This window comes from Rhinatrema bivittatum, chromosome 12, assembly GCF_901001135.1.
Source record: "Rhinatrema bivittatum chromosome 12, aRhiBiv1.1, whole genome shotgun sequence".
In the NCBI taxonomy this organism is placed as follows: Eukaryota; Metazoa; Chordata; class Amphibia; order Gymnophiona; family Rhinatrematidae; genus Rhinatrema; species Rhinatrema bivittatum.
In genome coordinates this window covers 24,463,570-24,488,448 of record NC_042626.1, presented here as the reverse complement: position 1 = coordinate 24,488,448, position 24,879 = coordinate 24,463,570, and the positions used below count along the sequence as shown (strand labels likewise).

Sequence of the window (24,879 nt, the reverse complement as noted above, 5' to 3'; positions counted from 1 at the left end):
AGAACCAGGGCTGGGATTCTGGCACCATGAGCCTTCATTCTTTCCCCTGTTTGAACAGACCCTCCCTCCCATGATTCCTAGACTGGCCATTTCAGCAACAATCCTGAGGCTGAGAGTAGGTGCTGTTTGTGGAACCCCTGTATCGTAGGCTGTGAAACCAGCCATGACCATGACTATCTCTCCTCCCTGACCCTCCCCCCCCCCCCCTCACCCAAGGTTGAAAATGATGCCTCTCCAGTCTCAGCAGACGCAGGCTTTGAACCAGGAATCCTCCATATGGCAACACTGCCACCAAGCCAACGGGCTGACCCTAGGTGTGCTGTAAAATGCTTATGTTGGGTCATCCCCCTGGAAAGAAAGAAAACTTGGTGTAAATCACCTTTACAGGTAAGACCATGCTTCCAACCCTTTAGTGGTATAACCCCATTATGGATTCCAATCCCTGCCTGCCTTACTGGGCTCTGAAATGGCCATGGTCTAGCAGATGCTACAATGGACCTCTCTAAATGATTCTTTACAGTGGACAGGGTTGAATGTAATAGTTTTGTTCTTTCCTCTATAAGAACCAAACCTGACCCTTAACGAGATCCTCTTTAATCCAGGCAGTCATGTTAAATGGGAGAAAAGATGTTGGCAGTTGCTCCAAACAAGATTCTTTATTTTCAGAGAAAAAAAACATTGTCCCATGCACAGGTTTCACAGATAGTTATGGCCTCAAGGACAGAAGGCAAACAGTAGTATCCTCCTCCTTCCTAGGGTGCCTCTGTCAAACTCTACTCCATTCTCACAGTCTGATCCTCCAACCCTACACACCTCGCGGTAAAACTCTGACTTAGATATTAGACTTGTGGGTGACAGAAACTCTTCTAGGGATGTTTGCAGACCCCTCCTAGGGGGCTTTCACAATAGGCCCCAATGCCAGGAATCTGCTATTGAGCTGAATATTCCACAGCGCCTTTGGAGCCCAGCATTTCAAATGTTTGCTCCTCAGTGACCAGCTCCAGACTGCTGCAGAGAGCCAGAACACAAACTCGCAGCATTCGGGTCCACGGAACAGGTCCACGTTTAGGGTAGGGCTTTGGTTTAACATCAAGTTACAGCATTTAATTCTGGTCGTACTGTAGAGCTCTTTGTCTCTCATTCAGCCACGGTGCTATCATTCAGTTGAATTGTTGGGATAATGATATCATGTGATCAACCATGCAACATTGTATTTTGGCAGCATTATCAGATTCATTTTGGGTGAGAATTTAGTTTTCAAATAAAGCACTTTTTGGTATTCATGTTCTGAGTGTTTTTTTAATGGCATGTTATTGCCTTGAGCATCTGCTTGTTGACGGTATTTACCCAATGTTGGTTTGAACATGCTTTTTGACAGTTTAAATGCAATGTTGATATGAACTCATTTGTTGATAAAAAAAAAAATCTATTTAAAGGAAAGAAGGATATTTATTTGAATAATATTAGTTTACTGATATACACATCAATGGATTTTTTTAGCAGCACTTTTTTTCTTGGGATAGCTCTGTATTGGTTTTCAAGAATGTTTACGATTTCAAGCATTTCTACCAGATTTTTTTGTGGTGCCTAAATTTACCAAACCTTCAACCCCTTGGTGTGCGGGTGTTTTACAGCAGGTATGCTGGTCAAGCCGTTGGCTACATAAGAGTTAACAAAATAGAAAAAAGCTTTAAAGGTATGGAATATCCTGAGAGCTGTTGTCAGAGAGGTGAGGATATACAAAACCAAGGTGAATGTGGATATTTGCGGCTCACCTTCTCCTAGTTTAGCATGTGCTGTACTTGTAGATAGATATATAGTATCTAAAAAAAAAACCCCAGGAGTGACAGATACCTTCCTAATTACACAATTACTTTATTACAATGTGTCAGCAAAAAGTATTCCTGCTCTGAGAAATGGTCTGGATGGAATCTGCTAATTTAGTAAATCGGGTTTGAACGGTGTCATCATTTTCCTGAGTTTTTTTTTTTTTTTCTTAAAACAGGAATTCACTGGATGTCCTTTCCTCTATTCCTGTAACTACATAATCAAATAATTGTGCAATTAGTAATACATTTGTCACTCTGATAGGTGAATTTTTTTTCTAGCAAAGACATGATTTCTCTCCTTTGTGTTTTAATCTTCCCGAAAAGCAGCTATGTTTTTTCTTTCTGCACATGGTTGGAAATCAAGACACCTGCCCTGCAAAAAAATTCATGCAAAAAGCAATGGTGCTCCAACCAGCCATAGTCAGTCAGGGTGTCAGGATATCCTTAATAAATATACGAGAGATATGCATGCAAATATACATTACCTCATGCATATTCATAAGGGATAGCCTGGAAATCAGGGGGAGCCTGAGGACTGGTTGGAGCACTATGGCCGTAAAGCACCGAGGTCAGCTCTGTTAATATTTAGCTGGTGGCTTCATGATGGATGAAACAAACTGACTCGCTAGATTGGAGGCAGTGCTCAGGAGCTGGGGTGGGGGTGGGGGGTTGCGGGGAATGGAAATTGTTTTACAAACTTACAGAGACATTTTTCAAAACACGATGGGCCGTTATCGCACGCGTTAGGGCCTTACCATGTGCAATAACGCCCTAACACCTGAGATAACGACCGACATAATTGAAATGAGGGAAAGGGGAGGGGGGGGTTTGGGCGGGATTAAAACAGTTTTGAGGCCGGTTGCGCTGCGGGCGATAATGTTTTCCACAATATCGTTGGCAGTAGTGCTGGAAATAGCGACACCTTTCGCAGGGGGGTGCTATGGGGGCGATAGTGTGTGCCGTGGCCCCAACCGCAGTGGGCAAAAATGCACCGCCGCGATGCAGTGGAGTGCACACTATCACCCCCTGCCCCTTTTCTAGACACCGCTCTTCATTCCTTGTTTGGCAGGTGCCAGGGTATTCGGCACCCTAGTTTGATGCCCCCCCCCCCCCCCCCCCGAGACTTACCAATTGATGACAGCTCCAGCACAGTGTTCCCTTTTTTTTTGAGTCATTGGCTCTAGCACAGCACACACACACACACACCGACCCCCAAGCTCTTCCCTCGCCCTCTGCCCACTATCCCCCTCTTTGCCCCCTGTCCATAGTGCCCAGCATCCACTCACTCTCTCCCTGCACAGCTTTTCCTCTCTCTCCTCCATGCCTAGTGTACCAGCATCATGCTAGTCTTTTTCCCCTCTTTCCACAGTGCCAGCATCCTCTTTCTCTACCCCCACACACCCAGTATCCCCCCCCCCCCCCCACTCACTATCAACATTCATTTCCCACTTCCCTCCTAAGAACAGGCCCTCTCCTGCTCCTACCACCAGCTGGTTGTCCTGGCACCTCTCTGTTTTACTGCCGCTGGTGGGATGGCCTTTGCGGGTAAGTGGCTGGATTTTGCCACCCCCCCAAGATTTGGTGACCTTCTAGTTCACCTATTGGAAGTACCGGTCTTGGCTGGAGAGCGATTAGGTTCTTTGTGCGTTTAAAGGGAAACTCTCAGATATATAAAATCAATGTGAATAATCCATATATTTTCACATAGAGAAGCGTAACATCATATGTGCCAGTTATTTACCTCACCACGCTGATTGGCTTGACTTTTAACCTCTGTTGTCTGACCTTTTATAGTAATGGCAGAGAAGTGTCTTCCCTTGATGCAGATTTTCCTGCGGTCATTTCTGCGGACAGTTGGAAAAGGACCTGCGTGGATAAGCCATCAGGAGATAAGTTATTTTACTTGCTTTCATTAAAATTACAAACTAATGAGGACACCCGGGCCAATGATTAAAATCCAGGCACCGCGATCTCCACCCCTTACCATTATATGATGGTCCTATAAATATGGTGGTTTTGTGTCTGAATTTTTTTTGTCTCTCACATGAATCCAGGATTATTAGATGAAACTAAATTATTTAAACTAGTTTTGGATTGACTATTTTTGTGTTTTGTTTTGTTTTTCGAGGCTTCCAGGACAGCCAGAGAAAATATTCAAGATAAGGTGTCAATTTCTTTTTAGAAAAAAATATGATTTAAAAAAAAAAAAACCCAAACAAATTTATTTGCTGAGATTCCTCATCCCCACCCTCTCAAATATTTATTTTTCTCCAGCGGAAGACAAAATGAATTTGTCTGCAACTTTTCTTGGATTTTCAAACGTTTTATTATTTTTATCTGGGATTAACCTCTGGTAAGAATGGAAGGAAGCAATTACTTGGTAGGGGCAGCGGGGGGGGAAGGTTTGTTTAAAAAAAACAAAAAAAAACCCAAACCCAAAAGGGAACTGTTTCAATCTGCATTGAGAGTGCAGCCAGGAGCTAGGATATGCAAGGTAAAATATTACCTTAATAATGTTCTCCTGCCGAGTCTGAGAAGCGCTGGCTGCTTGGGTGGTGACCACATTACAAATGGATACGGCCCCTGCTAATTAATAATGCATTTCAACAATAATGCCTTGATTTGCAATAAGACAGATAGTGGGGTCTGCAACCATGGGTTTTATTCATTCCAGGCGCAGAGTTCTCCTCCCTCTTCCCTTCCTCTCTCACCGACCCCCCCCCCCCCCCCTTCTTCTCTCCATTGCCCCTCTGCTACCAAGTGACCCAGCTCCAGGAGAGTGATTTGAGGGCAGTCCTGGCTTTCTGACGCCCTCATCTTGCTGGGGACCCGCAGCATTGATTGCAATGGGTAGAAATCAGGGAGTACAAATATCGCAGTCAGTAATCAATCAGTTCAAAATCAGCCCTGGCCATAAAGTCTCTTTCCTGGACCTGGGTGATTCGGCAGCTCTGCTCTCTGCCTGGTTCTTGGGATCCACACTCTGTCTTTATTGCTCTTCATCTGGGTTTAGTTTGCCTCTCTTTCTACTTCTCCTCTACTTTCTCTCCTTCTCCCCTTCACCTCAGCTAAGGTAGGCCAGCACCTTTCCTTCTCTTCTCCTCACTATCCTACTCCCGCTCTTTTCTCTCTCCATGGCTTAATCTGATTCTCTCCTCATTTCTTTTCTTTGTCTCTGTTTGCTCTTATAAGGCATCACCTGGCTCCGGATCAGATCCATCCTGGTTTGTTCTTCAGGCCCCACTGCAAAGCTTCCTGGGAGTTTCTTAGACTGGGAAACTTGGTAAAAGGGACTGGAGCTGAAAACGCAGGCCTGACCCGCCCGTGTTCAGTGGTCCTCCTATTTTCCTAAGTGTTTCTCTTTTTTTATATATATTATTTTACTTTATTTCTTGGTCACTTCTTCCTTCTTCCCCATAACTACATCGCAGACTGAAAAGCTCCTCTGAAGCTTCGGAGATGACGGGCATAACAATTTTGTGTCCTCTGTGACGCGGGCTAGAAGCTTTCACAGTTGCCTGATACAACGGTTGTGTGGCCTCTGTGGAGTTCCCTGGAAACGTTGCAGGTTGGGCCATGGCAAGAAAACAGGCTTTCCATCTAACCACCTAAATCTTTAGGCGTCTCGACTTAGGCTTGCCTTTTGCAGGGCCGGTGCAAAAATATTTGGCACCCTAGGTAAACCTTTGATCCTTCACCCCTCCCTCAACTGAACCCTTGCGGGCAGCTCCAGGACACTGCTTCCTTCTTTGGTGGCATTTGCTCTGGCACAGCACCACTTTGGACCCCATGATGGCAGGGTTTTGCTGCCCCCAAAATCTTGGCACTCTAGGCGACTGTTTAGTTTGCCTAATGGAAGCACTCGCCCCCTCACCTTTGTGTACTGAGGGTTAGCTGGCTGAGTCCTTCCTGACCCTGGGAATGCCTCCAGGGCCACCCACGTTTTTGCACAGCGAAACCTCTGCTGCTGGCAAAACTAGGCAGCTAGGCTTAGGCACTCAGTGGGGGTCATATTTTCACCCTGCAGAAAACAGGCCGCTTTATGTCAACACATGTACAAATTGCCATGCAAAGAGTTTCCCGAATCTGAATCGGTGAGGCAGAGAATGAAAGAAAGCAATACCTATATAAGAATAGTTGCAGAAGATTACACGAGAGAAATACAGCCTGATCCAGCTCTGGTTTTCTCTCAAGCACAGGGCAAAATCAGGACTGCATCAAATGACCTTACATGACAAGACACAGAAGCTAGTGCCACCTTAGAGACCAACACAGTTGTTGAGGCATAAACTTTCCAGGACAAGAAGTGTTAGTCTGTAACAGGAGTCCCCAAACATTTTAAGCAAAGGGTTGCATGCGACATTTCAAATCCGCAAGAGGGCAGTAGGGGGGAAGGGCACGGAGGGGGGAGGGGGCGTAGATCCTTCCTTGGAGTTTTAATAAGTGGGAGGACTGCGGTCTCCCTTGCAGTCTGGTCCTTAGGGTGATTTGAAATGCTGGGGAGCGGGGATAGGTGGCAGGATGCAGGGTTCCCACAGAGGTATGGTAGGTAAAGATGTCAATAAAAATATTTCTAAGAAGGTGATAACCCTGCTGCCACACCCTCAGAAACTCTACCCCCCTGACTCCCCCCGTCCTCAGCATCTGCATCGGACCCGATTTGAATTTGGATATTGCGGAATAGAAATGTGCAAGTAAATAAATGAATACAACAGGGGTGTGTGAATGGTAAGGGGTTTGTTTGTGGCCACATTCTCTCCCACTCACGCTCCTACATACACTCTTGTGCTCTCTTTCTCCACTTCCCTCCTTTTTTCACCCATTACCTTCACTCCCTCTCCCTTTCTCTCTTTTCCTCTCCTCCTCTCCTCTCCTCTCCTTTCCCCTTACACACACTCCATTCCCTTCTTTTAATCCCCGCTCCCCTTCCCTCACTCCACCCTCCCCCTCCCTTCACCCCTCCCCTTATCTCCCTCATTCACACTCCTTCCTTTCTTCTCACTTCCTTTCAAACCCCTCCCCTCTCCTCTCCTCCCCCATCCCTTTTTATCCAGTTACTTTCCTCTTCTGTCAGTAGGAGTTGGGAACCCCGCTGGCACGTCTGTATTTGTGGTGCTACCACTCCCGCATTGGTCCTATTCTGCCAGTGGAGTTTGGGGAACCCCCCCCCCCCCCCCCCCCCAACACTTCCAGCCATTTTTTTTTTTTACTTGCACCTTAAACACCTGCAGAATTTGCAGGTGGCATCAAGGAATCGGCAGCGAGAGGAAGCGTTGCTTGCAATTCTTGCACAAGCCCAAGGTGCCGTTGGCATCAGAGCTGGTGGCAGGGGGCTGAATATTACTCCTGCAGCTGCACCTCCCGTTGCTGCCATGGGTCATGTGTGAGCCGCTTTTCCTCTTCCTGCCATAGGCCAGATAAAATTCAGCTGCAGGCTGGGTGTGGCCCAGGGGCCTTATTTTGGGGACCATGGGTATATGAGGTGCCACAAGCCTTCTTGATTTTGCTACTGTGGACTAACACAGCTACCCCTCTTGACGTTTTATGACATGAGGTCACCTGGACCAGGAAGTAAATAAATCGGCAATTATTTATTCTACCACAGTGGAGGTGGGGGAAAAGGAAGATTATGGAAAGCACCGAGAGACTGCAAACGAGGAGGCAAAGAGACCTGTCCATGACTAGACGGTAGAGAAGTGGTAGTAGTGGCATTTGAACTCTGATCCCAGCATCTGTTTTCAGCTCCATGCCTTGAGCACTGAGCCAGAAAACGATCAGCAATGGCAGCTCAAAAGCCATTAGCCTGCCGCGTTGTAGCAGCCACCATTCGAGACACGAGATGATAGAATAAACCAAACTTGAAAGCCCTCATCAGTGCCAGATTGACAGAGAATCTCGGAGACTGTCAGAACATTAAAAAATAAATAAAAAAAGGATGTTTTGTTTCGTAACAGCTGCCAGAGAGATGGAGATCAGTTATGCATGGTTGTGTCAGGAGAGAAGCCCTAACATACCAAGTACAAGCTGACTTCCCGCAGAAGGCTTTAGGTTACTTCCAGCACCTTGAGGCAGCGTCTAGGGCAAGATGCATTTACATACTGCAGAAAGGAACAGTGACAGCCACCAGAAGCGACAGCAGGTGCTGGGTACTGCGGTCCCCACGGAGCACGGATCACATAAACTCACTTCCCTCTCACACAGTTTACAAGTTTTTCCTGTGTTGCTATAGTTCGAGATGATTTACCTTTTTGTACCCAACCATTACTTTTAGCTGCTCCTGATCCATATGGGGGCACCGACAATGATATGGTTTACCATAGTTTTTGGGGTCTTGGAGTAATTTATGCGATCCACAGAATCAGACAGAGATTTTAAAGGAGGCTGCTCCAAAGACGACATAGGAAATAAAGATTAAGAAATGAAAGCAAATAAACCAATATAGACCGTGATACCTTTTCATTGGACTAACTTATACATTTGATTAGGTTTTGGGAGCTAACGCTCTCCTCCCCCGATCAGAATAGATTTATTCTATTCCACAGGGTGGCCTGGATTTATTCTATTCTACAGGGTGGCCCATGGAAAAGTAGCCCGCCTCCTTATACCAGTGCCACTCAGGCAGGTTACTTTTCCATGGGCCACCCTGTAGTTTTTATTCGTTAACATTCTCTTTTCTTGAGATGAGAACAAGCTAAGGCCTGGAGTTTCTATCTTCGCACCGGTTTGTGAATCCTGGTGCTAACGGGGGGAGGGGCGGGGGTCGAAGTGGGGGGCGGCCTGCGAAAGCCAGCAGCGATCGCACCACCGCGGTGCGATCGCTGCCAGCGTTCGCGCCCAATAGTGCCATCGTAAAAGGTGGTGCTATTGGTCACGCTAGTGGCGGCGATAAGGGGCCTTACCTTTTCGCTATCGGTGAAGATTCCGCGGCGTCCGCCCCGACGACGCCCCCGACTCCTCCTCTTCCGGTGCTGACACCGCCCCAATCTAGGTATCGCGTGCGATAGGATTACAAAATAACCCCCTAAGGCAGTTGTAATTCACTCAGTACAAAGTTCATATATTGCAGGTTGTGGGTCAGATATACTAAGATCCTCCCTGACAGGCAAGCAGAGGATGGGAGGAGTGTATCTGATCCGAAAAAGTGCAATATGACATACCAAGCGAATTACAATGGCTTTAGCACATTCAGATTTCTAAAAAAAACCAATAATAATCCAAAACAAATATGCTGTATACTAAATAGAATTTCAGCATATTACAAGGAGTTTAGCGAACTAACAATGTGCACACAACCAGGAATGAAACTGTGAACACAAATTAGCCCTCCTCCATTCGAGTCCCATGTTAATTAAGGCCATATATCATAGCAATTTTCAAAAGTCCATTTACACTCTTAGGGCCTGATTTTAAAAATCATTTACATTCTTAAAATTGTGTTTTACATATGTAAATGCACTTTACTTAAGTAAGTAGGCTTTTGAAAATTGCTCCAGTATATGTCAATGAATTGTCCATAGGATTTGCTCACGCAGGTGCATTTTACAAAGGGAGGGTATCCTGTACCTTAAAAAGTTGACGTGATAGAGAAAAACTGGGGTCATTTTTGGATTCAGATGTCAAAAGTTAGTCAAAAACAAGTGTCAGATCTAACTCAACGGAAATTGTATTCACCAGTGTAATAGTTACATGTACACATGTAAATCCTTTTGAAAATTACCTCCTCAAAGTGCATTTGCATACATAAAACCCATTGATAATTCAATTGCATATATTGTTGCAATTTTCAAAAAACAGTTTTAAGCACGTAAATCCTTTTAAAAATGACTCCCAAAGAGCACAACTTTTGTATGCATAAATCGTTCTTTATTCACAGAAGACATTTGTGTGCAGAAAACATGTTTTATGTGCATCAATCATATTTTATGTGTGCTAAGTATGTCCTTTGTGCACATTTTGGGGTTAGCATGCTTTTTGTTGTTTTAACTCCCGACGCATTAGCATACCATTACCTTACTGCATTAGGAGTTAAATTATTGTTGTGAATGCGTGCATTAAGAGACTGTGTGCTGGATTTCAGCCCATAGCTTTAATGCCCGGCTTATTACATCAGCCCACAGTGCACTCTTAGAAAAGAGGAGCAATGGGGCCAGGCAAGGTAGTGCAAAGGCGTAGCAGGAATAACCCCAGAGACTAATGCAGCTGTCATGGAAATGGCAAGGGAGGGCGTGGGGGAGGAAGGGAGCAGGGACTGGGACTTGTTGCTTAAGGGAGCTTCTCCATGGCAAAAGTCTGAGAACCTCACCAAACCCTCCGGTCTCTAATGGTCTGCCCTGCCCTCCCAGCAGGAGCAGCAGTGCCGGGTGTATGATGCATACACTCATCCAAACATAAATGCCTTCGGCACTCGTACTTTGCTAGCACTTCTAGGAAATGCAATTGCAGTAAAACGTTGACAGAAGAAATTGCTTTTGGTTTCAATGTTCCCTTCTTTTCTGTGTGTGTGTGTGTGTGTGTGTGTTTTCTTCCTAGCATGGAAGCCCTTCTTTGAAGTTTGGAGTGGCATGAACCGTGAAGGGGGAGTGATCCAGCAGGGGAATAAGAATTCCCCAGCACAAAATCCATCCTCTGGTTTTTCCGTGAGCTTGAGTGTCAGGATTTATTAAGCGGCCCTTCCAAATGACTCACTTGGGGGATGGAGGTTGGGGGGGGGATAGTGGTGCAGTGGTATTTCTGCTTTGAATCTGCTGCTGTTTTCAGATGCCACATCAAAACGGTAAAGTGGGCATCCAGTAAAAATAACTTTTAGCTGCAAGTCTTAATAATAAAATCTGCACACTTTGCTTTCTTATTGGTTTATTTATTTAATAAATTTGTATTCCACTGATCTACAGTTCTTAATACCTTGACAAAGTTAAAAAAAAAAATCATTTCCATATATTTTTGCACAATTTCATTTCTCTCCGTTTATCTTTATTTGGTCTTTCGCTATCGTTCCATCTCCTTATCCTTCTGACTGCCCCGTCTCCTAGTGGCACTCTCTTTCCTTTTAGCTATCTCTTCAGTCTCTCTGTTATGCTCTGTTTATTTAAAGAAATGGTTCTTAATTGGGAGGGTGGTGGATGCCTGGAGTTACCTACCAGTGGAATGATAACAACCAAAGCCATGAGGAGAGAATTCAAGCGGGCATGGGACAGATACAGAAGGTGAAAGAGGGAGGTGATCAGAGATGGAGGAGGTCTGTGGTTACAGGGCCAGAACTAGGGGTTTTGCAAGAGGAGCAGCCACCCAGAGGGCAAAGCTTCTTGGGTGTGAAAACCTGACCAAAATGCAGGTATGGGCTGGGCTGGCAGCGAATGAATAACCAGGAAAAGTTTCTCTTTCCTCCTACCATCTGGTTTGGGGCGTAGAATGAGAGAAGGAGCTAGGAATCACAGAGGAGGGGGAAAGGAGTGGAATCAGAAGGAGGGAGGGGGAAGGGCACATGGGGCTCAAAGATGCTTCAGAGTACAAAAATAAGTCCAAAGAAGCTAAGAGTCATAGATGCTGATGTTTGATGTTTTTAGAAACTTAAAAATGTTTTATGTGTTTAAAAATGCATACTTTAAAAATAGGAGGGGAAAACAATGTACTCATATATAGGCCAATATCTGTCAGCTCTTAAAACAGTGTTGGGCTATTTGCGTTAACCACAGTACATTGAAAACCCTTTAAAAATGTTTATCAAATACAATAGCACACTGAAAAACCAAACAAAAACATCCAAAGAACATGTGTAAAAGAAACTCCAATCAATCATTTAATGTATTGAAACGAATAGTATTCAAAAAGTTCTTCAACATTTCCCTTTACAATAATCATTAAATTTCGATGAAGCAAAACGAAAAATTCCCCCACAATGATATTATGTAGCTCACTTATCTTTGTAAGGCAGTTAAGCAGCCAATCCTTTCAGATCTTCATCGATCTACAGCAGTATCCCTTGGCATAATTCATCCATGTCACCCAACCTTTTTTTTTTTTTTTTTTTTAAATACCAGGGAAAACAATGCACTCATGCATAGACAAACATCTGTAAACTGGAGTAATTGTGTCCATGGATCTTGTATTGAAGGGGTTGAGTTTTTTTTAAGATAGAGCTCTTTTTGGACCATTTGAGTATTTACATTTTGTTGTGGGTTTGTTCAAAGATGCTTACCTGCCCAGAGTGTTAAACTACCAAGGGATGGCTCTGCTGTGGTGACACAGTAGACAGGAGTAACTTGACAAGCTAGGTGGGCTAAAAGATCCTTGGCCGCTAATAGCTACTGTGCATGCTTCCAATTTTAATAATTTATCATTTAGGCAAATGCAAAGCTAGCCAGTGAAAAATCTAAAGGAGAAACCACAGCAAGAGTAAAGGGCAGAACCAAGGATTTTACAAGTGAGGTCATGCTGATAATCCAGAAGGGCCTTGCTAGGTATGTTCTGTTGGCTTTTTCTTTATAGGGAAATTGGTATCTGTCACGTAAGGCAAGGTCAAACCAAAAAACAAACTTCACATCTTCTTATCAAGTTAATATGTTCTGTCCCTGAGTCCCTACCATGCTTTAATTAGGTTGGCTGAATTGGTTTTAGCAAAAAATAAATAAATAAATAAGAATAATTTTGATATTGACCAGATGATTTTATCAGCAGATCAAGGGCACTCTGATGAAGTCCCGATTTTCCAATTTATACGTGGGTGCCTTAGAAGAATATTGGTTGCAGCCTCATCTTTACAATTCACAATTGTGTCTATGGAGAGACACTATATAGATTAGGTTTTCCTTTTGTGAGTGAATATGTTAGATCAGATTTTGACATGGTTAAACAGAGATTGTTCATCTTCGGTTCACTATGCATGCTCGTACTCCATGAGTACCATTTCTTGATCTGTAAAACTCCGGGGTGGGGTGCAGGGCTTTGCAACTTCTATTTAGTTGAAGCCCAATGATCATAATGACCTCTTGCTCTTTGGGATTGCACCCCGCAGCCAATTTAATGAGAATTTACTGATGAGACCATTTCTCCAGCTTCACCGGTTCTGTCCTGCCAAAGATGTTTTGGTGCAGGCTGAAGATCTTGTCACTTGCTTTCGTTTCTGGGAATATCCTCAGTATTGCCTACAGTGAGCTTTTGAATGTGCTTCACATTGTCATAGACGTGGGCTGCCCCTTTGCTCTTCTGGCAGCAGGGAAGACCGTTTTAACATGTGCTCTCCCATTTTCACCCTGTGTTGGAGGGATTAGATCATCTACTTTGAAGCATTGGAATTTGTTGCAATTGTATGAGGGGTTTACAGCACCTCCTTCAGGCCAATAGAGCATGGATGCACTAAAAAAGCACATCCGTTTTCGGCACTCACTCTTTTAACGCGCACACAGCCCTCTCTCCTGGGCATGCGATAGAGAATTCAAATGAGGGGCTGTGCTAAAAGGAGGCGCTAGGGACAATTGTGCGTCCCTATCACCTCCTTGGCCGAAGAGAGGTGGCTGTCAGTGGGTTAGGAAAAGGGACGCTCAATTTTACGAGCATCCGTTTCCTTAACCTGACCTGCCGGCACACTTTTTTTTTTTTTAACCTTTGATTCATCCAATTTAATATCGCCACGATATCAAGTCAGAGGATGTACAGAAAAGCAGTATTTTCTGCTTTTCTGTACGCTTTTCTGAGCGTGAAATGTGCGGATTGGGCGCACATGTTTTTATCAGTATCTGGGGAGAATGACTAATAGCCTCATCAAAATGCATTTGCATGTGATGAGCTCTATTAGTTTCCGGGGGTGGGGGCAGTTTGGACTCACTAAACCCTTTATTGTATAAGGGGTTGTGGACGCATGTCCAAAATATGCATCCCACCCAGGTTAAACAGTGTGCTCAGCTGAGCGCACTTTACAGTATATTGGCCTGCTTGTGTGAAATGTTTGAGCCACACGACCGTTAGAGACTTCATTATTCAGTTTGATTTTTTTTTTGTCTAGCTTGGATTAAGCACTCTGCGCAAGATTCCAGACATTCTCCATGCAAGAGTTGTTTGGTGCACCCGCCATCTTTGGAGATTCAGATTTTTCAAGGTCCTGGCTCAACCTTTAGGATTAAGTTATGGGCTAAGACTGATTGTCAGTCTGTAGGAGAGCTACATGTTATAATTTTCCTCTGTAGATCATACTCTCCAGGCTCTCAGCATCAGGTTGGTTGAACATCAACAGGTACAATGCCATTGGTATCTCATTGTCACAGTCATCAGCATGTTTTTTCTGACATTGTGCAGTGATTGTACAATTATTTCTCAATTCACAGAGGGATGAGTTTGCTAAAAAAAAAAATAAAAAAATTGTTATAATTAGAGCAACATTGGTTCCACTTGTGAGCCAGCAGGTTTGAATGCTGACAATGATTTGCCCACTTTTTTTATTTTGTGATTTAACTTTGGATAGTGCTCTCACTCTTTTTGTCTGATCTTTGTCCTGCAGTTCTGCTTTGAATCGTTGCTGAAACATCAGTGGCATCGGACTGTCATGCTTATATCATTCCATCTCTGATGTCTTTTTTGGAGGAGGATGTCAGCAGTATCCTCTAACGTGCTTGGAGTGGCCCAGTGATGGTCTCCATTGTAGATCATGCAGAGCTTAGTTTGACCGGCTTCTGTAACCATACTCTGTTCTACTTTGTCTCCTGGGGAAGAAGTGGCCATTGTCGGGTTATTTTTGGAACACATTGGTGCACAGGAACCTTTAGGCCGTGTTGGTGTTTGGACAGAAACAGCAATTTTTATATGATTTGATGCAACTTTTTTAAAGACCTGTTTCATTTGCATCAAAACTTAGGAAAAAAAGCCCACTTTTACTCAATGCAAGTTGATGAGGTAAACAATTTCCATGTTGCAGTTCAGCTCAATACAGAGCACTCCCAGTCTTTGTACATTTTATACCTCTTCTCTTACTTTTTTTACAGAATGGTATGTGGGTTTGTCTAAGGCTTTATGAGTATTGCGTGAGAATATTAACTTTTGCTAATAGGGTGTGACGTTCTTCTTGTTTGACCCTCCCCTTGTTTCAGATCTCTGCAATTTTATATTTTATCTTTTAGGGAACTGTTTCTCAGAATATTTTACAACCTCAAATAATGGTCTAGTACAAGGCAATAGACTAATTTAACAGCTCATACTGAACATGGCCAAGGACCTTCCTATGTACAGGAGAAGAAATGAACCTTGAGACTAGGTTTTAAGAATAAGAGAGGGCTGATGAGGGAGAAGAGCAAACTGGCCATGGCCAGACCATTTTGGATCAATAAATGAAGATAAGATAAGTCATCAGCTATGGATAGAGAGGTGACAGAAGCCAGGATACAGAAGGGGTAGGGATGGAGGATGGAAGAGAAATGAGAGAGAAGTTGACAAGGACTTGACTATAAAGATTAAAAGCAGAGGATCTGTGGGTCCTGTCACGGAGGTGATGTGTTTGTGGCTGGGGAGGGAGGAAGCAGCTCTGTGCAGCTTTGTTGTCCTCTGTTAGTTTTGATTTTGGTCTGTCAGCTTCCTCCTGTTCATTCTGGCTTCTACTGGGCTGCAGTGCCATAAGCCTTCATTCACCACTGCCCAGCGAAGAAAGGGGGGGGTCCTCCAGTTTTCACAGCCCAGCCATCGCAGTTACGGCCCTGGCCAGGGACCACACACCAAGGCCCCCCCCCCTTTCCGCCCCCTCTGTACCCCAGCTGACGTATTAGTTGCCCCTGGTTGGTTCCAAGGCAGTGTTGGACAGTTCTGTGTCAGAGGGTACAGCCATAAAGTGTCACTCCTGTGCCATCCAGTGGGGAGAAGAGAAAGCAACAGCTGCACTGCATGAAAATCTGAAGGGACATTGGCTGGAGCTTTACATGGCACAGAGCCCACATCTGTAAAAGATGAGCTGAATCACAAGATAGACCTATCAGTGCTGCATTAAACCAAATGATGCCTTCTGACAAGCTCTCCCTTGGCTAGCACACTGGCGCTTCTCACAGCCAGTCCTGTGCAGGGGAATTACAGAGGGATACAAAATGTAATGGGAAGGGAGAGTGAGAGGTCAATAATTCAAGGTTATTGATTGAAAGCAGATTCATTCAGTCTTCTCTTTTAATTTATATTTCATCCCCTTTATTTACCCGGGCTCTCGCTTTGATTCATTTCAGGATTCTGAAAGGATTTCATTCTTACAGTGAGTGGGTGGTGAAAAATAGGAACAATTTAAAAAAAAAAAAAAATCAGATTCACACTTTTTTTTTTTTAAAGTAAGTTTAGGCCAACTTCTGCTGCTTACAAAAGGAAAAGAAGAATACAGGACAGGCAGCGTGTGAGCTTCCAGTAAAGCTCAGCAAATTGGCAGGTCTGTCTGCTCATATCCATCTGTCTATCTTGTCAGTAGTGGTCTGCGTATGTCTATTTATCTGGCTATATTTCTGTCTATATCACTTTATCTGTCAACCTTTAACTATTTGCATGTTTCTCTAACAGTATATCACATGCACTGGGGGAAACCAGGCCTGGGTCTCAGTAGTGGACTAGCAGGGGATTCTGCAGGGCAGGAGTGAAGTGCATTGACAGAGTTGTGTGTGGGATACTCAGTGCTGGATTAGCAGGGAGTGCACCGGCAGGGCAGGAGTGAAGTGCATTGTCATAGTTGTGTGTGGGTATCTTAGCACTGGACTACCAGGGGGTGTTGCAGGGCAGGAGTGAAGTGCATTGTCATAGTTGTGTGTGGGTATCTTAGCACTGGACTACCAGGGGGTGTTGCAGGGCAGGAGTGAAGTGCATTGTCATAGTTGTGTGTGGGATACTCAGTGCTGGATTAGCAGGGAGTGCACCGGCAGGGTTCTGTGTGTGAAATTCTTGCACAGCCCCCTAGCCCTCACTCTGCACGATGATAACCAGCCCTAAGCTTCATGAACACCAACATTCACCAACCTTAAAAACTCTACACTTGTCACAGGAAGATGTAATACACTCTAATCCCTATGGACCTTTCTCTGTATAAATCTGGTCACCTATTTGTACCATAAATTCTCATTAAGGGTGACCTCTCCTTTTCCCTTCTCAAGGCCATGAAAAAGATTGATGATTTGCAATTGAGAATAAAACTGAGCCTAAATTATCATTGGATAGTTTAAGTGCTTGTTGGAGATAATGGACTCCCAACCTGGTGCCACCTTCCAAGAAATTGGGAAGGTCACATTGTAACAAGCTGTAAGCACTGCATAAGTTAAATTGGTACTAAGTGATAGCAGAATCCTGCATGAACAATGTCCTTACCAGGAGAGATCAATTTATTGTTAATTTTGATGCATATACACCCGCAGAAAGGATGGTGGATGCATGGAACCGCCTCCCTGTGGAGATGGTGGCGACAAGGACAGTCTCAGAATTCAAGATGGCATGGGACAAGCACAGAGGGCCTCTGAGGGAGAGGATGGGAATAAAAAGCTGAGAAGGAGATGTGGACAGGCAGACTGGATGGGCCCTAGAGTCTTTATCTGCCGTTAAGTTCCTTGTTTCTATGGACAATGTGTGGTGCTTTCTGTTTTGTCCCTTTTGGATTCTGTGTTCTTGCTGGTGAATCTCTGCAGAACATAACTCTGCTGACCCTTAAGAGACTGAACATCCAGCTGAAAATGAATGGATGCCCAGTGACAATGAGCATCCACCAACCTAAGAATTCCAGATATCTGGGACTTCATGAGCTCAGAAAGGTTTTTTACCAACTGCCCAATTTCTTCCTGTGATCTTATTACAGTAATAGTATTACATTGCTGGGGGCCAAATCCATAACACCATCACACTCTTACCAAAATATAAATATGCTACACCTGTGTCCCAAGCAAGAACTGCTGCCAGCAGCACGAGAGGTTCCCCAACCTGCCCTGTGGGAGCCCCCCCCCCCCCCCCCAGCCTGTCAGGTTTTCCAGGATACCCACATTGAATATGCATGAGATAAAATTTGCATGCCATGGAGGCAGCGCATGCAGATTTCTTTCATGCCTATTCATTATGGATATCCTGAAAACCTCACCAGAAGAATCATACCAATGGAAGCTGCACTGTAGTTTAATGAGCCAGACCTGAAGTACTACCCAAGTGTGGTACACCGGACTCTAAAGCATTACCAGATGGAGGCCATGGCTCCATGTGCCAGAGGCAGGTAATAGCATAATAATCCCGCATTACAGGACCTTGATCCTAACATTGCCATGGCAAAATACCAATTTTCAAACTCTCCACATTAGAACAGAGTCAGGGGGTATGTCTTGACCCACAGATATTGCACCAGTTTTAAAAGAGAAATTGCATTCATACTTTCGCCTTGAAATTTGCCAGGGGTGCAAAGCAAGCGTGGACATTCACGTCTGCTTTATCATGGCAAAATAACATGACAGGAGGTCATTTTCAAAAGGATTTGTATGCATAAATGGGCTTTTGAAAATTGCTAAGATATATGCTATTTTTATGTGCATAAATCCTTTTGAGAATTACCTCCATACAGTAGAGCTGAACATGCAATCTAGGCATGATATTTCTCTCCCCAGATCTAAATATGCCCCTGGGAGCACCTCCCCTTTATATGGTTAAAGGTTTGTTCATTGTGGAACGCTGCATGCACTCGTGGCCATATTGATTGAAGGAGTGCAGTTTTCAGGCAGACAGTTAAATGATTGAAACTTTTTTTTTTTTACTGGTGTAAATCACTTTGAAGATTATCTTCAGAGTGTGCCAAACATATGGTATTAATGCCTGGATATCACACTGCAAAAGGAGCTGTTTTCACGTCTATTGCAGTTCTGGCCTCCTACCTCAAGAGGCTGCTGAAGTCATACATCATAGCACAAGACATGTTTTCTTTTTCCAGCTCCTGTGATTCACCTGCTACATGGTAAATTCTCAATTGATATTATTAAATAAATACTCATTTCCACTTCATTTTCTTCTCAATGCAGCTTGGAATTCCCCTGCATATTGGACTGATGGGTTTGGACTGAATACCAACTTGTATTGGCTAGGGATGTGAATCGTTTTAGGACGATTAAAATTATCGTCCGATAATTTTAATATCGTCTTAAACCGTTATGGAACACAATACAATACAGATTCTAACGATTTATCGTTATAAATCGTTAGAATCGTGAGCCGGCACATTAAAACCCCCTAAAACCCACCCCCGACCCTTTAAATTAAATCCCCCACCCAAATAACTTAAATAACCTGCGGGTCCAGCGGCGGTCCGGAACGGCAGCGGTCCGGAACGGGCTCCTGCTCCTGCATCTTGTCGTCTTCAGCCGGCGCCATTTTCCAAAATGGCGCCGAAAAATGGCGGCGGCCATAGACGAAAAAGATTGGACGGCAGGAGGTCCTTCCGGACCCCCGCTGGACTTTTGGCAAGTCTCGTGGGGGTCAGGAGGCCCCCCACAAGCTGGCCAAAAGTTCCTGGAGGTCCAGCGGGGGTCAGGGAGCGATTTCCCGCCGCGAATCGTTTTCGTACGGAAAATGGCGCCGGCAGGAGATCGACTGCAGGAGGTCGTTCAGCGAGGGTTCCGGCGCCTCGCTGAACGACCTCCTGCAGTCGATCTCCTGCCGGCGCCATTTTCCGTACGAAAACGATTCGCGGCGGGAAATCGCTCCCTGACCCCCGCTGGACCTCCAGGAACTTTTGGCCAGCTTGTGGGGGGCCTCCTGACCCCCACGAGACTTGCCAAAAGTCCAGCGGGGGTCCGGAAGGACCTCCTGCCGTCCAATCTTTTTCGTCTATGGCCGCCGCCATTTTCGGCGCCATTTTGGAAAATGGCGCCGGCTGAAGACGACAAGATGCAGGAGCAGGAGCCCGTTCCGGACCGCTGCCGTTCCGGACCGCCGCTGGACCCGCAGGTTATTTAAGTTATTTGGGGGGGGTTCGGGAGGGTGGGGGATTTAATTTAAAGGGTCGGGGGTGGGTTTTAGGGGGTTTTAGTGTGCCGGTTTTTCGATTTTTCGATTTTTCGATTTTTAACGATTTTTAACGATTTTTCACGATATTTTACCCCCCCAAACGGCAACAATACGATTCCCTCCCCCTCCCAGCCGAAATCGATCGTTAAGACGATCGAGGACACGATTCACATCCCTAGTATTGGCTTGTCACCTGCTTCAAAGTCTGTCCCTTTATCTTTTCTGCAAGAACGTAGTAGTAATCTCTGCTGTTAGGATTTTGCATGCTACACAGCCTTATCCTATCTTCATGATGCCTCCCCACTAGCAGAGGCCCTCAGCATGCCTCTAGTCTTGTCATGTTCCTCCTCATTGTCCTTGTTGTGCCCAAGACCCATCCCTATGTAAACCTGTCTTGCCATAGTAGCTTCATGGTGTCACTTCTGGCTCTGTGACCTGACCCTTGTTTTTGCCTTGTCTTGTGGTCTACAGGCCTTCTACCTTGCCTTGCCTTGCCTTGAGGCCCTCAAGCTTATCCTGCCTTCTTTCCTGTCTTGAGGCCATTTGGCCTATTCTCTTTTGTATCTTTCTTCCTATTCTGTCTGTTCCAAACCTTGCTGCCTTCGAGCTTCTGTATTCTTTGTTTGATGTTTCCCTTATCTGTCTTGTGTAACTTCTGCCCTAATCTGCCTTGTTGGTCTTGTCTTGTCTGTTCCTGTATCCTGTCCAGTCCTACCTGTACCAGAGCCTTGTCCTTGCCTTGCCTCATTCTTGTCTTGTCTATTTCCAGGTCCTGTCCAAGCCTTGTCTCCAGCCTGGCTTGTCCAAGCCTTGCCTGTGTGGACTCACTTCTATGATGTACTGCTGCTGCAGAGACATACTGACCCCGAGAATCCAAGGACTCAACCTGCGGGGAGGGGGGCTGGCTAGGTGGAACACCAGTCCTTGTCTTATCCTGAGTCCTGCCTTGCAGTCCTTGCTGCTCCCCAAGTGGGTTTCCCAGACTCCTGGGCCTGTAACATCTGTTTCCTAACCTTTTCCAATCCCTGGCTTTTGAATCTATCTTTATAACAGCAGCAGCAGCACTCTGTGGTTGGCATTGCCATCTGGTTTCCTGGCTGGTACACTATTAGTCAACACAACTGCTTTTTCACAGTGCCAGTTGGAGAGAATAGTAAGTTACAATGCAGAGTTTATTACTATCCAGAAAGTAACTACAACTTGACTGCATATTTATGCAGTGTTTGCTTACCTGACAAGCACAATTACTGCCTGACTGAAAAGGGAGGCAAGTCTCGTCAAAGAAAATATCTTACGTTCTTTCATCCAAATACATTGCTGATAACTCAGCATCCTTTCCAGTTAGTTAGAAAATCACATTTTCTTGTTTAAAAAAAAATACAATAGCACTTCTATCCAAGCTGTTGGTAAAAGAACAAGATTGTTGCAATCTTTGTAGTCTGAATGTAAGGAAACCCTCACATAGTAGAACTAGAGTACTAACTGATTAACAAAGGGAATCATTTGGTGGCCATCTTTGATTTAAACAAGACCCATGTGAAACAGAACCAGCTTGGGAAATACATTTTAAAAACAAAAGAAAACTTTTAACAAGATAAAACAATCCAGGCGCATTAGCTAGCCACTTGTATTGTCTGAGGAGGGGCAACTAGTTAAAATATCAGGGTTCTGCTGTCTTTTCTATCCTTCCAGGATTCTATTGATTGCAGTGGGTTTTTGACAATCAAAGCTAAGATGGCCTATGATGATCACAGCATTCTTGATTTCCAATAAATTCTCCCATGATAAAATAAATACAGCAAAACAATCTATGACATCCTGAGCAGAACAGCTGCTCATTTAATTCCAGGGGAATGGCAACTCAGGAATTCTGCATTTTGTTCTTTTTCCTGAGTGTTGGTTGCACTGCAGGGTTACCATAGCCCTCTTGGTCCCAGATGAAAACGGATTCTTAGCAAACCATGCTACCTTTTATCAGACCAGTATGAAAATTATTGAAAGATGTTGTTCTACAGGAGCTTTTAAGACCACAGGGGTCCCTTCTTCAGATGCAACCAGCATCTGTCACGTCTGGAGCAGGGAGTTCTGTAGTCTCGAAAGCTCCTGTACAACATTTTTGCATAATTTTAATGTTGGGCCAATAAAAGGCGTCACCATCTGCGAAGAATCTTGAATGTCAGCTGAAACAGTGTTTTATGTGAGAAATTTTAGTGACTCCACTATAAATATCACTTAAAGAGAATGTGGATGTTGATAATTCCAAGGCATTAAAAAAAAAATCCCAATCCCAGAGCACTAGAGCATTATCGAGGAGGGATCCAACATTCATTACAGTGCAAACAGGAGCACATTGTTTTGTTTATCTATTAATAAGGATGATGTGCCGAGGGCAGACATTACTTAGCTGATGTGATGCTAGTCGGGGTGGATGTTAGTCTAGGAAGGATACTGCAGTCATATTGAGTTGGCTTCTTTTGCCAAACTTCCATATCATACAGTTGAGTTCTTTTCTCTTTTCCACTGCTGGGGGAGCAATAACCAGTTTGCACACCTCCATCCTGTACTGTCCACAGCAAAGTCAGCCAGAAATGGATTCTCATGGCTGGTGATTATATCCCATTGAAAATAGTTTGTTTTTTTTTCAAAGGTTTAGGTGCATTAAGAATTCTTTGAAAGCTTGTCCTCTCAAAATCTAGTTTACATATGACAGTAAAACTCGAGTCCCATCCATTAGCCGACGATGGGAAATCAATGGCTCTGTGCTTCCTCGGCATGCCTGCCATCTTTCCCCAAGCTGCAAGACAGCAGGGGAGGTCTAAACCGAGCCGCAGCGAGACACGATAACAACCCGTATGGATTACACGTCTGCCACAATATTTTGGGGGCCACTTTCGCTGCAGCACAGCATGATTTTATGGGGCCACGAGTCCCTGCTAGCAGTGCCTACAAGTTCTCTGTGGAAATTTAAGTGTTGCTCCGTCATGGCACACGCCGCCTTTGTACTTTCTTGTTTACTTATTTATTTTTTTATTTTCTGCCTTTCGGCACTTCAAAGCGGATTTGCATTCAGGTACTGTGGGCACATCCCAGAGGGCTCTCACAATCTAAGGGCCTCATTTACTAAGCTGAGAGAAAAGCCTTAGTAAATCAGGCCCTGAGTCTGTATCGGAGGCAACGGAGGTTGAAGTGGATTGCCCAAAATCACGAAAAGGAGCAAAAATGACAGGAGTCGGGTGGCACCTTATAGACTAACTGAAGCATGAGCTTTTGAGTCCACTTTGTCAGGTGCATGAAGTGTTCTGCATATGTTTTACCCCTTTCCTGTACATCACTCCGTGCATCTGACGACATGGACTCTGTCCTTGAAAGCTCATGCTTTAATAAATTGGTTTATAAGCTACCACCTTAAATGATTTTAAATGATATTGTACTTTGGAACCGGATCTCAATGTATTGGCACTTTTAATATTTTTTATTCATTTTATATATTTAATGTTATTTTATGTGCCTCAATGTAAACCGTTGTGATGGTAATTACTTAACGATGTTATAAAAAAGCCATAAAAAAACCCACCTGCCTGCTGTTATTTTTGCCACCCCAGACTAACACGGCTATCCTTCTGGAGATTTTTCAGCACAAGGACTAGCAGTGGGATTTGAACCCTTGTTTGTAGCCCACTGCCATAACCACCAGGCCACTCTTCCACTCCATGTATCCAAATTGTACGAGGAAATCTTTTTTTCGGTTACAGGTTGGTTTGGCTGGTATTGTAAACCAGAAGAGCAAAGTTCTAGATACATCATGCTTGGCAGGAGAAAGCAAGTTAAAGGAGAGCTGAAACCACCTCTAAAAGGAGCGCAATTTTGAGGGCCTGTAGCTACCTACCTGCTTGCCAGATGCAAGATCTCCATGGCCAGTATCTTGTCTCCTCAGTTTGCTATTCATGTACCTTCACCTGGTTGTCTGATATGCTTTGGCGGCTGCTGTAAATGCCCCTGTCTGAAGTCTTCTGAAATTCGAGCTGTGTTGTTTATGGATGTTGCAGTGCCATGATGTCATAAGAATTTCTAACATCGGGAAGGAGTGCCAGATATGGCTATCCCTGGGAAAATGCCTCATTCAGTGGGCCTTCTGCCCATTTCTTTCATGTCTCGTGTTTTCAGCGAAGGTGCCAGTTGCATTCGGCACTCAAGTGTCAGAGGGAAGAGCGTGTGGGTGTTTGTATTTTTGTAAGTGCTGGTGAATGAGTCACAGAGCTAATGTTTTTATCTCTAGAAGAATCGAGGTCTAATTACTGTATGTACGAAAGCTTCTCAATACGGCAAAGAGAATGTGTAAATGTGTGTGTGTGTGTGTATGTGTGTGTGCCACAGTTGTGCCTTTTAACTGCAATACAGCTTCAGTCTGGAAGCACAATGTAAGACCAGATCAAAGGCAAGAGAGGGGAAGAGCAGGTGTTTTAATTAGGATTTTAACAAAAGAATCGGAGAAGAGAGTGCCAGGATTTCTTTTTATAAATCTGCCTGCCAGTTGACTTCATGGCACCAGTACAATTCTAGGTGATTTAGTAATATAGTCACAACAAAACCCACCTACACCAAATGTGTATTCCAGTACACACCTTTGTAAACAAAATATAAACCCAAAACGTATACTGGTATTTATTCTAACGCACCCTACCACCGACAAAAATCTGTTGGACCCTCCAATCACGAGTGAGCATTTATAATCACTCGTTTGCGATAAGGGGTCACTTTAATTATAATCACATATGTTTTTCATTCATCTTTTTATATTTTCAATATTTCATAAAAACAGTCTCAAAAATACTGATGAAAATAGAACTCTCCCAGCAAACGGAAAGGTTAAGGCCAAAACAGATCACTCAGTCACAATTCCAGATAGTTGATTTAAATTTATGATACTTATCCACGGAAAAAAGGTCCCGAAAGTCCCGACATGGCCATGTTTCAGACCGAAGTCCTGCTTCAGGGGAAGAGCTACGGTAATCAAATCCAATCCAATAGAGAGATGTCCATCCACTGCTTATATTATTCCATCAGCAAAAACGGCTAGTCT

General features: G+C 44.3%; 1 long non-coding RNA gene across 1 annotated transcript; it reads right to left on the bottom strand.

Annotated features, from left to right (window-relative positions):
* Nucleotides 1-217: 217 nt before the first annotated feature.
* LOC115073657 lies at nucleotides 218-23,797 on the bottom strand. The gene is made up of 3 exons (XR_003852081.1): nucleotides 23,686-23,797; nucleotides 3,571-3,695; nucleotides 218-348 (listed from the first exon to the last, which is right to left on the bottom strand). It is a non-coding gene; the product is annotated as an uncharacterized LOC115073657 (long non-coding RNA).
* Between the last annotated feature and the right edge of the window lie 1,082 nt (nucleotides 23,798-24,879).